Source organism: Penaeus monodon, chromosome 5 (genome assembly GCF_015228065.2).
Source record: "Penaeus monodon isolate SGIC_2016 chromosome 5, NSTDA_Pmon_1, whole genome shotgun sequence".
Classification (NCBI taxonomy): Eukaryota; Metazoa; Arthropoda; class Malacostraca; order Decapoda; family Penaeidae; genus Penaeus; species Penaeus monodon.
The window spans coordinates 20,974,282-20,990,084 of NC_051390.1; the positions used below are offsets into that span (position 1 = coordinate 20,974,282).

The following is a 15,803-nucleotide window of genomic DNA, read 5'->3' on the forward strand; positions in this document are numbered from 1 at the left end:
CAGTACGAGGAAGGAACTACTGCCCAAATTCTGAAGCAACACCATAAAAAACAGGTGGTGCTGAGTGTTCCACACTGCATTCACACTACTGAAAAAGGTCATACAGGTTTTCCTGACAGCTGGATTTTTTTTTTCTTTGCATGATTACTTTTAAATTATATATATTTTTTACACAGGATACTGTGAATGCAAGGTAGTTATTAAAAGTAATAGAAATGAATACTTTTACTTTCTAATACCCTTGGCATTACTTAAACAGACATTAATGAGGCTTCAGAATTCTTACTTATGTCATTCTAATGCAGCACACACTTCTGTCATGTCCTGAATTATGGTCCTACTTGACGACTAGTGATGTAAATAAGATACCAGGAAGAACCACATAGCTAGTACCTGCTATTCATGGGATTTAATGATGACAAATTTCTAGTAATTACATATTGTAAGACTGTATGTGTTTTGTGTATGATTTTTTTTCTTTGTCATTCCCATGAACTAGCAGACATGATCTATTAAAGAGGCACAAAAGTTATCTGGAAGTTGTTGGCCACTTACAGCAAAAACATCTCTAGATGAGATTCGTTCATTCATATGCAAATAAAGCAACATCATTACTATTTGGGTATCTGTGCCTCGTCTGAAAGTGGCAAATGTTAACCTTAGTTAGTATCACAAATAAGAGGATTTCACAGATGGAAGCATTCATATCAGCATCCTCAACAAAAATGTTAAAGAAAAAAAATAATAATAAAAATTAAAAATCAAATCAGTTACATAGTATGGTAATTTTCCCTATTTGCTCTTGTTAACTTTGTTAAAGGATGCGTTTTTCCTTGTTGTTTCTTTTGCCGCACTTCAACCCCACACGTCTGACCACGTCCTCCAGGTGGTGGCTTGTGGATGGGCACTTTCACAACAGGGGAAATACTGCTTCCTGATGCTGATGACCTTAAGGGAGTAGGGGGGGTTGGGATGTGCTCGAAGATTTGGTTTAAAATTATAGTCTAGACTGGATTTCTTTGAGGAACAGGTGGTAGGAACTTGTCTGGAGTTGAACTGTCAGACTTGGCTCTAACATTCCTAGTCTGAACCTGTATTGCATTTTTTTGAGAATCTTCAAATTTTCCAACTAAACTTTTCACACAAATCTCTTCACTGGGTAAATCTTCCTAGTTCTCTAACTTCAGCTTGAGTGGTCAAATAGCTGATCAAGAAACTGCTGTGTAGAGCAACCTGGAGAGGTAGGTGATGTGCTAAGGCGCTCAAGACTATGAGATCGTTTCCTAATACCCTTTATTCTGAGTTGCTGGAATTTTTCATCATATTTTTGTTGTTCAAGGGCTCGAGTTATTTTTTTTACTTGCCTTCTTCTGTTTCACCTTCTAGTTGCCCTTCAAATTTTGCTCTTTTTTCTGAAAAACTTCGACTAAGTTGGCTTGTGGACTTGCTTCTTTCTTTTCAGTATCTGATGTAGAAAACTCTGAGAACGATTGTAATTTGGTGTTACAAGTTTCTCTTTTTCAATTCCTTCTGTCCTGCTCTCAAGTAGCTGCTTATGCTGTTGACTGTGCCTGGAACAGGTACTTCATCCTCTGTTACAGGGCTAGTTTGTTGAATACAATTTCTCACCTGAAATTTCTATATCAGACCTAGGGCTTACACTTTGTCCAAGAGGTGCACCAGGGCTAATTATAATGGATTGGGACTTGTCAGAAGCTGAAGGATTTGTACTATTCTGGAAATGTGAACAGGTACACTAAGAGTATTTTTATGACAATCTAATCCTTCAGGGATTTCTTCCATTCTTCATCATTAAGGTCTGTTGGCGGAACTCTTTCTACAGGACTTTTATAAGGAGCAGGCCCATAAGCCTTAACATTTGCGACTGGTTTGTAATGAGGCAAATCTTCCATCACTGCATCCTCAATTTCTTATGGTTCACTAGATTGCATCTTAACATCATCAACAATGCTTCCTTGGTTTCAGAATTTTTACTCCGGTTTCTTTGATAGTTCCTGGAGAAATGGCCCACAGTCCTTTTCAAAGTAGGTTCATGTTATGTTACTTATTGGCACTACTGACTCTGGATCTTCTCGAAGAGGCTGTTGCTTAATATCATAGGGGCCAAAAGAAACTATTTTAGAAGCTATAGTGCCTGCTGTTCCTCTTGTGTCACAGGACCCCCATGAACTCTGTCTTGAGGGAAAGTCTCTGTCTGCTAACACTACAGCACTGTCAAAGGAACCCCATGAACTGTTGCGGGATGGAGTCTCTTTTACTTCCCCAATTAAGGGACTAACTGTGCTCAGTCTCTGCTGTTTCTCTCTCACGATCAAACACTTTATCAAGCTTAGCAGAAAATGGGTCATCCCTCTTTACAGAGTCTGATCCAACTGAATCTTGACGTCCATAACTAGGGGACCTAATAACTTCTACCTCTGAAATTGACTACTTAATGAAACTAGACGAACTCTGCCTTGATAGTGGTGAATCAAGCTCTTTGCAACTAGGAACTGTCTGTAGAATCACTCATTTTCACCTTGTCTTCAAAGTCTTGCTTCTGCCTTTTAACTATGCTGCTGGCCAGGTGATGCTTCTTTTGGCACACCTACTGGACTCTCCATAGGATCCACACTTTTTCTATTTCTGTACATTCCTCTTGCCAAAGATGTGATGGTACTAAAAACAGCCTGATGCTTCTGAGCAGCTGGCTTAGTTTGTGAAACTACTGGCTCACTACCCTGCAGGTCTTCAATGCCTGGGGGAGAGAAAGGTTTCTATGGCTTTTTCCAATCAGCTGTGCTTGACTGGTCACTGAAATCATCACTTGATGTGGTGGTATTTTGTAACTGTACAACCTCCCCTTTCTTTCCATTCTGGATTTTTCACTGCAGCTTGACTTACAGTTTGTACACTTTCAAACTCATTGATCCTATCTTTAACTGACGATGATAGCTGGAGTTCAGAAACTTCATAATCGTACTTTCAGATGGATTATCAGTATTATAGTGGGTGTAACAGCTTCCACTACTGCCACAGGAAAATCAGTCTCATTGTCTTCAACTGGTGATCCCTCGTGCTATATCTCTTAAGTCCTCTGCTGCACTGTTACATGTGCTCGCCAAGACTGTGTATTAAGTGATTGAGATCGGCGCCATGGTCTCCAAAGTCACTCCCACCTGATGAACAAAAAAAGAAAAACTCAACTTAGCACACATTTAACTTAATGTGATGATGACCAAAGTTATATGATTAAATTAAATTGAGAGAAAAATTTTTTTTTCTCTGTGCATTCTATGCACTAACTTACCTTGGTCAGAATCTTGAGGAAAACAACAGTCCAGCTGTGTGATCATCTGGTGACCATGACTTGGGCGTCTCACTTCATCTCCATTGCAGGGAGATGGAATGCGCACAGTTAAGGCATTATAAGTAGTTTCATATGCAGTTAGCTCCTCTGAGCTTTTATGTCTATTATCATTATTGTTGCTGCTGTCTACATTATCATTAAGGGATAAATTATTGTTTTCATGGTTTGTTTGAGTTGGTCGATTGGCATGTGCTGAGGTAGACTTGAGATTTGTCTCAGATTTGCTGCGCCACAGAATGTTATGTCGTTGCCTACTGGCATCAAGAATACCCTGTAAAAGGAAAGAAAATAAATGAATAATAATGGGAAAGAAAAAAAAAAAGAGAGAAGAAAAAAAAAAAAATCTATAAAAATGATAATATAAAACGCATACACACATAAACAAATACATGTATGCACACTTCTATCATTGTATTAACATATAAGCAAAACTAAAGGACCTTGCAGTCATAAAATCCCCAAAACATGCTATCAGCCCATTCAGGGGAATGGTCACCTGTTAATAATCATCCCTGAGCAAACAAGAATAGTTTTACTTTTTATATTCTGTGATCATTATCCTTAATTTTTAACTGACAACATTTGACTTAGAACCCAATACCTTTTGAAAAAGTTCCTTACCTCATAAGTCTTCAGTTGACCACAGAATGCCTTATTAGGTTTGATGCAGCTTCTCTTCTTCTTCACAAGGGAAAGAGCTTCTTCCAGACTCATGTTGAAAGCTTTCATAGCATATGCAATGACTACTGAGGCCGACCTGCTGATGCCCATCTGCAGTGTACCAGGACCTTAGACCCTTTCTCTCTGAGAGTTCAGAAAGGAATTAGTTCCAAGCAATATGTACTTTCAGAACAGAATTAATATGGTTTAAAAAACAGTCATGTTCTTCTTATCTATAAAACTTCAAGAACATTATTTAATTGTTTTTTCAATATCTATAAAACATCATATACTCTACATAAGGTGATCCCATGGTAAAGACTTTCAAATTAGATAAAATAATAAACTTACTTGACTTGTGCAATATATCTAAAGGTGCGGTCCCAGTGTTTAAGGAGTTCTGTCTTCTCATCATCGTAAACTCGAATGTTGAGGTAGTCAAATGTTCAGGATAGAAATTATCTATTTCCTTTGTTACATTGAGTATATAACCCACCCTGTAAGGAAGACAAACATATAAAAAATAATAATAATCTGATTCCACTAAAGTTTCCAAATATTTCACATGAAAATACTATGAGATTGTATTATTCTCTTGTTTTGAAGAGTCCTTCCAGCAAGGTTAACAAGCAAGACAAGACCATACATCAAAACAATACAAGTCTTTTTGCCAGTGAGTATCAACTATAATCACCCATTATTCTGCAATTCCCCCGGGATTTGAAGCATTCCACTCAGATCCAATTTACACATGAGGGAAGATCTCTTTTCCCAGCATCCATCTGGGCCCAGGATGGTATCATATCCGGTCAATGTATGACTTAAATTTATAAAGGTCCATGGCTAGATTTTCCCTCTAGCCTTTGTCGGATGTATTGGATGTGACCTCATCGATGTCCACACCCCAATAATCTCCTTCATTTTATTACGGATGAGGAGCGCGTCTTTCTCTGAGGGAGATGGAACACTGTGTTAGTTTTATTGTTTCTCTACAAGTAAATTTTCATATAGATACTGACTTTAAGTCTGGCACTCTTTTAGCTCTACAAAGATCTAAAAATTTTGGACTCCTGAGTACCATGAGGAAAAACTCATACCCCAGATGCATGGCTAATCTAGCCAATACTCATTTGTCGTAAAGAGGTCAGGCGGGGGGGTCGCTTGGATTCTAGGTATCCATAGCATTCCACTCATTGATGCAGGACTGGTCGGAGGCCACGCCCCGCTCATAGTAGCCCACCCAGTCATGGTTGAGGCCCCCGAGGAAATAGTGGGGTCCTGAGCCTTAGAGCGGATTTGTGGAGGGTCTGGAGCGCTGACCGTGGACAAAAAGAGCTTGCTGTATTCCCAGTATACCTGATAACATGCATAGATGAACGTAAATGCTATAAGGTAAAAAGGAACTCTCAATAAAATCAATAAACATAATAAGCAACTTACTAAAAAAAAAAATTGTTTAATGTCAAAAGCAATGTGTTTGAATGTCGTAAATGATAACTAAACCCCAGCCATTTGCATCTTGAGATCATTCTGTCCTCTCTTTAGCAGACAAATGTGGGATCAGAATAAAAACCCCTTGGTTTCATGGGTGCAAGTAATTATAATTCTTCCAATTAGGGCAAGGAATTTTTGTGCTATAAATAGCACACATGCATGGATATAACCTATTGGATACACATATACAAGATATCCTGATTTTCCCCCGGGCAACAACCCAAACTGACTCTGGACCACTACCACATAATAGCAGTACATGAGAAGAATTACAATAATTTTTTGGGCCCTCGACGCCTGCCTCTATATACGGCCACTGAAAGTTAGGTTTCATCTACTATTCTTAATGGTGATGTAACACCCATCATTTTCATTTAAAAGTACTGATAGAACTAATATTAGAGACATAAAAGAGAAATCTAATATCCCATCATTACCAAACCAAAGCATCATATTGAGTTCAGTCGGAGACACAGCATACCAGGGGCAAGAGGAAAGCAATGTCCCTGCGTGATGAGGCGAGTTGGCACTGGCACCTTCCGACGGGGAAAGAGCCCGCGCAAAACAAATCTCGACCAGGGGACACTGGCGCCATAAGGATCAAAATCAAGTATTTTAGCCAGGAAGTTGCTTGGGATGGTTGGAAAAAAAGGGGTTTAGAGGCGCGAACAAAAAAGGAGGGAGAGGGAGGAGAAGGGGGGGGTCAGGATTCCCGCCAGCACGTTCATGCCAACCTTTTTTCTCCTAGAAGCCGCATTCTTCCTTGTTGGAGTCATGTTTATACTTCGGACTTCTCCTCGACTAATCTGCCGCCAGAGATCGCATTTCAAGATTTTTCCCTTTTCTTTTTATGATTACAAAGGAAAAAATCTCGTTACACTTTTTGAATCAGGGAACCTTAAATATCTTGACTCAAATACTATGCCTGTCTTATTTTCATATATTCTCCGACATCTGATCTACATATGTTGACAGAACAAGAGCAGAGGTAAAACGGTGAAAAAAAATCCCACTCATCAGCAAACATGGATCACCCCTTTCATGCTTTAACAAAGGGAATGAAACACGACTCCCACCACGGCACCACGAACCCCGCGGAAGAGGCGAAGGAGCGAGGGCAAGGGTGCAGGTAGAGTGGCCCTGTCCAAGATAGGGGTTTAGTCGCCCGGGAAAGGTGGCTGCTTCGTCTGCACAATGCGTATTTCAGGGATCAGATGCAGTTATAAAGGAGGCATAGAAAATGCTCTCATTTGACTTCTGGTGAATGTAGCTGTAATCAAACTTCTTTCCAAGCATCCGGGGAGATCCCGAATTGTGTGGCTACATCCTCTCCTCCGTTATCGCGTAAAAACACGCCGCCACTAACCCCCAAACGCATCACACACACACACACCACACACACAACACACACACACACACCACACACACCCCACACACACACACACACACACACACACACACACACACACACACACACACACACACACACACACACACACACACACCACACACACACACACAAACACCACACCCCACACACCACACAACACACACAACCACCTTAAACCTACGAGCCTTCCACACTTTCACTATCCCGCTTCCTCGTGTCCAGTTTCCCCCCCCCCTCCCCCCCCCCCCTTTTTCGCGAGGGGGAAATCCCTAACCAGTCTCTCCCCCAACAGTAATTAGTCCATATTAAAAGGGAATTTTTAAAAACGGGTACGCCCCCCCCCAAAAATCTGTATTTCGGGAGATAAAATCCCACTTTCCCCGCTCTTAATACGGCGAGGGCGGTCTCCCGTCGGGGCCCGCCTGAATTCTTTTACGATGCGCGGTTTGTCTAGGACGAGTCCTCTTTTGAAGGGGGTTTTGATGTGACAAGAGAAATTGAGGGATTTGGGATCACACGTTCAAATACACGTTCAAACACACCACCAACCCACACACGGCATTTACATGTGTGTGTGCGTGCGATATTAAACTAAAGTAAATACAGCTTTTTTACATATCTTTCCTTTTCCCCAAAATGCTGTGAAAAATTAAAAAAATTCGTGTCAGTTCATTTCCTTTCAGTTAATGAAAAAAAAACAGTTTGACTTTCAGGAAATCAAAATTAATTTGCAGAGAAAAACTCAGCTTCGGCCGCCAGTAGTTCAGCACATGTTCTAAATTTCCCACCCAAAGTACGCCCCAGTGGTGGGTTCTCCGGGAATTCCCCCAAAGACTGTAACATAGACTACCATGTAAACCCAAGCATAGGCCGTATGCCCCCCCGCGACATGAATAGCAAAGTAAAGGCAAAAGTAGCCTAGGTCCCAAGCTTGCTGGGGTTTGCTGCCACTTTTCCTCCGCCGCTGCCCCCCCCCACCCTTGCCCGAGGGCTCTTCTTTCTGTCATACATACCGGACTTTTAACATCCCTGCAAGCCCCGACAGTGTGAAGGGTTTAGGAAAAAGGGGTAGAGAGACGAGGGCTAGGGTGGTTTGGCTGGGGTACACACACCTGAAAACTACTTTTCGCACCCCTTTAAAGATCAAAGTGCGGAGAGGCCCCTGGTGAATTAGAAAAAGGGGTAAATGATTAATTGGGATAAGTATCGGTTTTAAACAAAGGACAGGTTGGGATAATAATTTAATGAAATCAATGATTTTTTTTTTCGCAGGCATTCAGCCCGATCTCGAGGGATCTTAGCTTTGTTAAGATTGGGTACAGTGAAAGAGCGGACAGAAAAAAGGAGATAATTGATTACAGAAAGGAAGGGAAGAAAAGGAAGGAGGAATAAAAAAATTATATTACATAGTAAAAGAAAGAAAAACGAGTTTTAAAAAAAGAGGGCAGAGATACGGGGGGGGAAACAAAAGAAAAAACTAAAACCCGAAGACTGCAGTCTTTCTCAGGGTCGAGTCTGGTGGGCAGTTAACAGAATGGCGTTTTAACTTATAAAAATTCGGAGTCTTTTTGCGATGTCAGAAAGGAAAGGGCACAGTGCAAGAGACAACAAGAGCCATGTTTTCCCGGCGGGCTCCCTCAGTCCTTTTTCTCGCTCGCCAACCTTCGGAAAACCCGCTGCCCTGGGGCCCCCGTGATCCCACAGGGACCCAGCTTTTGGCGTTCATGTGGGATATGTGGACGGTGTGCTCACTGTGCACTAGGAAAAGTCTGGCACTGAAAGTGATATCTGTTGAAGGGAGAATAAGAACGCGGTGCGTGGGGGGGTAGGGGGCGGGAAAGCATGGGGATAGGCGCTGTCGGGAAGCGAACTATTTGTAACACTTTAGCGCTTTTCCTTTCACTCGAAAAAACAAGTCCCCAAGTTTTCACGGGGTTCAGGGGTCCCAGTTCGCTGCCGTCACTGTATGCGAGTTTTTATCGCCCCCCCCTCTCCCCCTTCCCGAGCCCCCCCTATTTCCCCAGCAACTCCGGTGCCCCAAGTGCCTATTATGCACGCACTTGCACGGCTTCTCTGGATTTTGGAGAAAATATTAACTGCGTTAATAAAAAAAAAGGGGGTCCTTTGGGTTCTGTCCCCCCAGAGGAACCTCACTCGACCCCCGGGGACCTGTATGGGGTTACAAAGGGTGCTTTCATCAGAAAATCAGCCACTCTCTCTCTCCTCAAAGGGGTTTGCTAGATTTTCACCCCCGCATGCGAACACCAACACCTTACGAAGAAATTAATTTGTCATGGAAATAATAATAGCGGCGAAAATGAAACTAAAAAGACCTCAATTATAAAGCGCTCCTTCCCAAAGCAGAACGGCTTTTCCGGGGGGACACCCCAATCTTGGGCTATAAGAAGTGGGCGTGAGGGCGGGCGGTGAGGGTTTCGCTTTTTCCGTGGCGTGGGCGTTCCATGCTCCGTGCTGTTGGGGGCCCCGCCTCCCCCCCTCACCAAAACCCCCAACTTGTGGGGGGCTTTCCCAGCTCCCCCCCGACACCCGCCCCCCCTTCCCCCTCCCCCTCCCCCTCTCTCCCACGCTTTTTGGGTTTCCCCGCCCCCGCCCATTCCTTTCCCCACCCACGCCCCCATTTCAGCGCAATTCAACAAATCGTACCCGCTGTTCCCCGTCTGGTTGTTTTCGAGTTCACGTAGCGGTCCCAATTACGTCGACTTTTTTCCCCCATCTCTTGATCGCCGTTTGGGGGAAGTTTAGCGATAACACCACAGCCCAGACCCCCGGGGGAGGCGTGATCAATTAGGGGTGATGCAACCCGCACGAGGGGGGGCCCTGTTTGATCCAGCGAAGCCTTATTGCATAAACAAACAACGAGACAAATCAAAAGTGTACTCTAGAATTTTTCTTTCTAGTTCCTGTGAAGCACGTACGGCAGGGGTTTTTTAATTTCTGTTTAACCCCTCTCCCGCTCCCCCGCCCCCTCCCTCCCCACACCGGGTATTTTCGCCCATAATAATTGCAGCGTATGTGCGGCTGGCGCGGGGCAAAAAGCCCCGGGCAGATTTGGGTCAACTACACGGTCCCCTGCTGGCGAATACTCTCATCGCCCCGTCCCAAGTGCGCAAATGGGAGAAAGGGGGGGGGCAGCAGCAGCAAAACTAGGACCCTTTTGGGTGGGGAGGGGAAGGGGGGGAAAGGGAGGGGAGAAAAGGGGGGCATTTTGCGTACTGCGGGGTTAATAAGCACAATTACGCCCCTTACCGCCCTTTGGCCCCCCCCACCCAAACTCTCATGGGACGGACAGCTCGACCCAAGGAATAGAGGGACACAGTACCAACAACCCTAATGGACAAAAAGGATGCCACCTAAAAAAAGATGACGCCGCAATGTACAAAACGCCTTCAATCCAAATTCTCCCTGATAATCAAACCCAGGGACTAAGCAAAACCAAAAAACAAAAAAAGGCGGCTTTAAAGCACGGGAAACAGCGAGCGGTGTTGCTTCCCCTGCTCCCGGCAAAGTTTTGCTCGCAGACGTTTTCCCAAGCACACCCGGGGTGCAACGGAATAAGCATGAGCAACAAATGAAAATTTCCCCTATAGGAACGCAAACTCCCTGCGAAGTGTTTTTCCTTTCCTTGCCCCTTCCCCAAACCCCTCCCCCGCCCCTTGCTTACGCTCGCACCGCGGGGGGGTGACCTTGGAGGGGAAGACCGGGGGGCTTCCGTGGGCGCGGCGAGCCCCCCCCGCCACTCGTGACAAAGGGGCTTTCCTTCTTCCCCTTGATACGGACAAGCAGTACGCCCCGACCAAATCATTTTCCTACGGCGTGCCGAGTCCCGCTCCTTCCAAAAATCGGTGATGGCCAGGACACGCCCAAAAACTGGGGCGGGCCGGACAGGAGGGGGGATCCCGAGCCATTGTCGGCCCGGGAAGTGGCCCCCCCCTCCCCCCCCGCTCCGTCCCCACAAGGCAAAGGGGGGGGAGGGGGGAAGAGGGTGCCGGCATGCGGGGAAACACGTGACCATGGGATGCATCAACCCCCTCCCCGTTTTCAACTCTACAGTATTCCCCACGATACACTGTTACTGTAATCGGAATCAGCACCATCATCGCAAAGCCACGAGGAGATACCCCAAAAGATACCTACCCCGTCGCAAAAGCAAAAGGGGGCGTGACCCGTAAAGGCACACCGTATCAAACACATGCATATAAAATGAAAATTTTCGACAGGTATTCCAAAACGTCTAAAGGTCAGCAAAATTTATTTACTTCGCCCAGCCTTGGCCACCAAAATGTACTTATATGATCCCCCTCCCGTGCCCGTTACCAGTGACACAAACCCGCTTTTTCTTTTTCCCCGCCGCGGTTTTCATTTTTTCTTCCCCAAGGGCGGGGGAGGGAACAGCAAGGCGTGAGAACGCGAGGAGGCCGGGGCACGGCTCGCGAAGCTATCTCCTCGAGAAATTCTAAGAAATTCATTCGTCTGCCATTAATTCAAATCATCAAGTCAAAAATTTGGGAGAGAAAAAAAAGGAATCGTGATATCATTTTAGCACAGAGATATGGACGGCAGCAGTGCATCCCAGCCTCCTTCCAAAAGCCCCTCAGCGGGGTTTACGCCGCCTTGTCCCCTGGTTGCCCTTCCAGTTTTTAATGGTCAAGCTTTCAGTGAAATAGCACCCGCTAGTCGTTTGAAATTTGCAATTTTTTAACCACCAAGAGGCTACGCTTTCACAAGAAATGTCTGAAGAAATGCCTGAGCCCGAATATTAAAATTGGCATTAGGGCAAATTTAAAAAATTTAAACTAAATGTTTTCACCCCAAAAAACTTTATTTCCGCCCCCTTTAACATGTTCTCTTTACCGTACCTCGCTCCTTCCATTATGTCCCTAGCGTGTGAGGGGTCAGTGGCCTTGTGAAAACCCCCCCGGATAAGAATATCCAAAAAAACGAAAAAACATAGAACAACATATGTGGAGTGCGGACTCGGGCGTCGTCCGCGCCAGACCCGCTGCGCTCCCCTTGGCCCCCGGCATCCATACGCCGCCGGGGCCCCTGTATCGCGTTTCCGCCGAGTTCCCCCCACTCCGCCCCCCCTTCCCCCCCCGTGGCCCAATTCCACCCCGCAATAAAACCGCCTTCCGTGGGGATCCGCACTCGATAGTGTCATCAAGGGGAAAAACAAACCCCCAGGTTCCCTCCCCCGTCGCCCGAAAGGGCCTCGTCCCGTTTTAAGAACGGGACACTAGATAAAGAAGAAAAGTTGTCGAATCATGGCTTAGGCGGTCAATGCCCCAAGGGTATGGTGAGAAATTTTTTTAAGCCCATCCCACCCCCCCCTCCACCCGCCTTCCCCCTTAAGCGTACCAGTACGTAATCTTTAAATTTTAGAGAGTAATGCAGTTTTTGACGCCGCCCCGACCCGCACCCCCCGACGACAGCCTCCCTTGTGTCGATTCACCCCAGCCCCCCCCGACGCTTCCACTGCACGGGCCCCTAATTTGTGCCCTTGATCACTCTTCCATGTGAAAAAGGAAGGGGGGGGGGGCAAGGGCCCGGGAGGAAGGCGGAAACTGACCCATTTGGGCCCCATGGCAGACTTACTGAGATCCCAAAACGTCCCTTGAGCACAACCCCGATGAAGAGAAAACCCTGTGGGGTTTTCAGTGTATTTTCACAGGGGGGCCTGTCCCGAGGCTCCTTCCCGTCACGGCAAGCCTGCAAGTGGCGGATTCCCCCCGAAAATTTTTTATCGCCCATCACCATGTCCCAATTCTCTTTCCTCCCCGGCGTGAAAGAGGAGGGCGGGAGCGAACGTCGTGTGCGGAAGCAGCAACAAAGGAACCGAAAAACACCGCGGACGCCCGGAGGGAGAGGGCCCCCCTTCCCCAACGCCCCTCGCCCCAACCGCCCTTCAAATCCGTTTTTCCCTTGCTTGCAGGAAACTGCCGCTGAGAGACCGTAATGCCCCAAAGACCAACCCCTTGCAACCCAAAGGGGACGGGCGGGGTGCAGCGAAATGCGCACGGTTGATGAGGGAAAGGGGGGACGATGGGGAAAAAAGGGGGAGGGCACCCCTGGAGGGAAAGGGGGCGGCGGAAAGGGAGGAGGTGCATGAAAGAGGTGATGGCCTGACGGGGCCCATCCCCACCCCCTTCCTGTCTAAGAGTTTTCAGTTTTTTTTTAAATATTTCAAAGGCCGCAAGAGAGAGAGAGAGAGAGGACGAGAAAAAGGGGGAAGACAGCTGACCCGTTCTTTTCCCATCGCGCCACGGTGGTAGGGATGTGTGTTCGTGTGGGTTTTTGGGGAAAGGGGGTTTTTATTCATATTGGGCACAAAAAGAATCTGTGAGAAAAAAATGTAGGTTTTTAGATCATCTCCCTTTTTTGAGGAGTTTAAAAAAAAGAAAAAAAATTTTTTTTTACTGTAATTTAACGACGGCGACCCAAAAAAAACTTCTCTAAAAAAAAATTTCGTAAAAAACAAAGCAAGATCAAGAGAACCTACATAAAAAAACAAAAAAAAAAACGAAGGGTAACCAAAAAATAAAAATTAAACAAACAACAACAGTGGATAATATTAACGACCCCCAACCGCAGCTCAAGATCCGGCCGTCCGCCCCCGTCGAAAAAGCGGTTTTTTACGCTCCCGCCGGCACCCATCCGCTGGGGGGGACTTCCGATTTCGCTCGCCGCTCGGCCGCGCACAGGTGTTCTCGGCTCGCGGCGGTGGAATCAGGGGAACGGGGGATTTTGCAAAAACACCCAGTATAAATTTTTTCTACAATAGAGTTAGTAGAAGAAAGAAAAAACCCAAAAAACAAAAGATGCAAGGGGGAAAATACGAAAGGGAAGCATAAAAAGAAAGTTTACTTTCCCCCGACCCAAACTACCACGGGGGCCCCCCTACTTCGTCTTTCACCGAACCCCCGATATTACCCGAAAAAATAAAAAAAAAGAAATGTTAGACCAAAATCCTTTATCAGTTTCATCATCACAGTGGACTTTTAAATCGCGAATAATAACAAAACAAAAAAGAGTAAGAAAAAAGTCATATTTAAACATTAGACCAACACGGGAAACAATGCCATGTGGAAGTCAATCCGCCCGGGCAAACCCCAAGTATCCGTCCGGTGTTTACAGCTGCCCGGGGAAATTCCCAAGGACTTCGCATTTAAATTACAGGGGGGCACCTAACCCACGGGGAAGAGGCAACTGCGACCTTCAGTTTGGGCAATTATGAAGAAAAAAAGGACGGGTGCGGAGTGAGCGAGGTGAAGTGAGCAAGTACAGACGGAGGAGGGATGGTGGAGGGTGGGATAGCGAGGGAAGAGGGAAAAAAAAAGAGGAGAGGAATGAATTTCCCCCTTCAAACGAAAAAGACTTACCGGGTTCAAGTGCCGAAGGCCACATATTTTGATAAAAACCCACTTTCCCCCCGGAAGATTCACCCCCCGACACCCCTGTGCAAACCAGATACTTAAACACCGGATATGCTGGGATGTTTAAAAACAGGGTTTAAAATCCTCTGCAAACATTAAGACACCGGCAGAGTAAATCTTTTAAAAAATGATTATTCGAACCCCTTTTCCTTCTCCTTTGTGCATCCCCACGACGCTGGGCATCGTCGGATAACGGTTGCGCCATCGCCCACGTCTCGGCCTGGGGTGCCGTCGTCGGCCTTTACGGCAGGAGAAGCGGTTTTGGGTGATGGGGGAGGGCCCGCGTGGCACTCCCCTTCCCTCCTCTCTCTTCTTTCTCCTCTGTTTTCTTTCATCTCCCTCTCTCTCTTTCTTCCTGAAAATTCATGTGCAACAAAGGTGATAAACACGGGCCAGGCCCAAATATAACAACTCTATAAAGCCCAAAAAAGCGTGTGGGGGCTGGGCGTTGATGAGCCCCGGAAAAGCGCCGGCTGAGGTAAAAGGGAGGCTGCAAGGATCGCGTGCGGGCGGTGGCAAGCAGGGGCAAAACGAGGCCCCATACACGGTCTCTGGGAGATAGACACAAACATACAAGTACAGCACAGGGGGTATCTGTCCGAATAGAAAGAAATTGTGATTTGAGATTTACTACTCACTTTCTTCTCTTCATTTTCCTTTCCTTCATCCCCCCCCCCCCTCCCCTTCTCCTCCTCAACATGCGGAATAATTGTGCTGGACAATCAACAAAACATTTTCCCCAAGAACAGAAAAAAAAGTCTTCCCCGGGTAGATGGGTGAACGAAACGTCGGGTTTTCCAGGCAGTTGTAACCCGTCAAGACGTGACGAGTCGGAATTTTGATTTGGGTTTCAGTTGGTAAATTTTACTTTGCTTCCGAATGAAAATTCCCGAGACGCCAAGATCCCCCTTCCCCCCCCCCCTTTAAAGTCTTGGGCTAGCAACCATTCGGCACATAAGGGTCCTGGGAGCGGGAAAAAAAAACTTTATTCCAAGAAAAAAGTAGCAACAAGACAAACACGCGCGCTGCTTAGATACGGGCTCGCTGTCAATATGATTGCATTATGACAACGGAAGGGTTCCCCTACTCTGCCCCCCCCCATACTCGTCCCCGAAGAGAGAGAGAGAGAGAGGGGAGAGGGGAGAGAGAGAGGGAGAGAGAGGAGAGAAGAGAGAGGAGAGAGGGGGAGAGAGAGGAGGGAGAGAGAGAGACGCGAGAGAGAGAGAGAAGGGGGAGACAAAAATACCCTTCGTTTTGTTAACTTTTTTTAAAAAACAAAAAAAAATATTACCTCCCCGGCCCCCCAACAAAACCTTTTACCCCGGCACGCCTCACCCCCCGCTCTTCCCAGGGAAAAGCAGGGCTGCCCACCCGCGAGGAAAACCGCCAGCCTTCCCGGTCCACGCTTAAGAAATGAAAATTGCCCGCCTGCAATTAG

The 15,803-nt window shown here is 46.2% G+C and overlaps 1 pseudogene; it reads right to left on the bottom strand.

The window, feature by feature from the left end:
* Positions 1–703: 703 nt before the first annotated feature.
* LOC119573474 lies at positions 704–6,300 on the bottom strand (annotated as a pseudogene).
* Between the last annotated feature and the right edge of the window lie 9,503 nt (positions 6,301–15,803).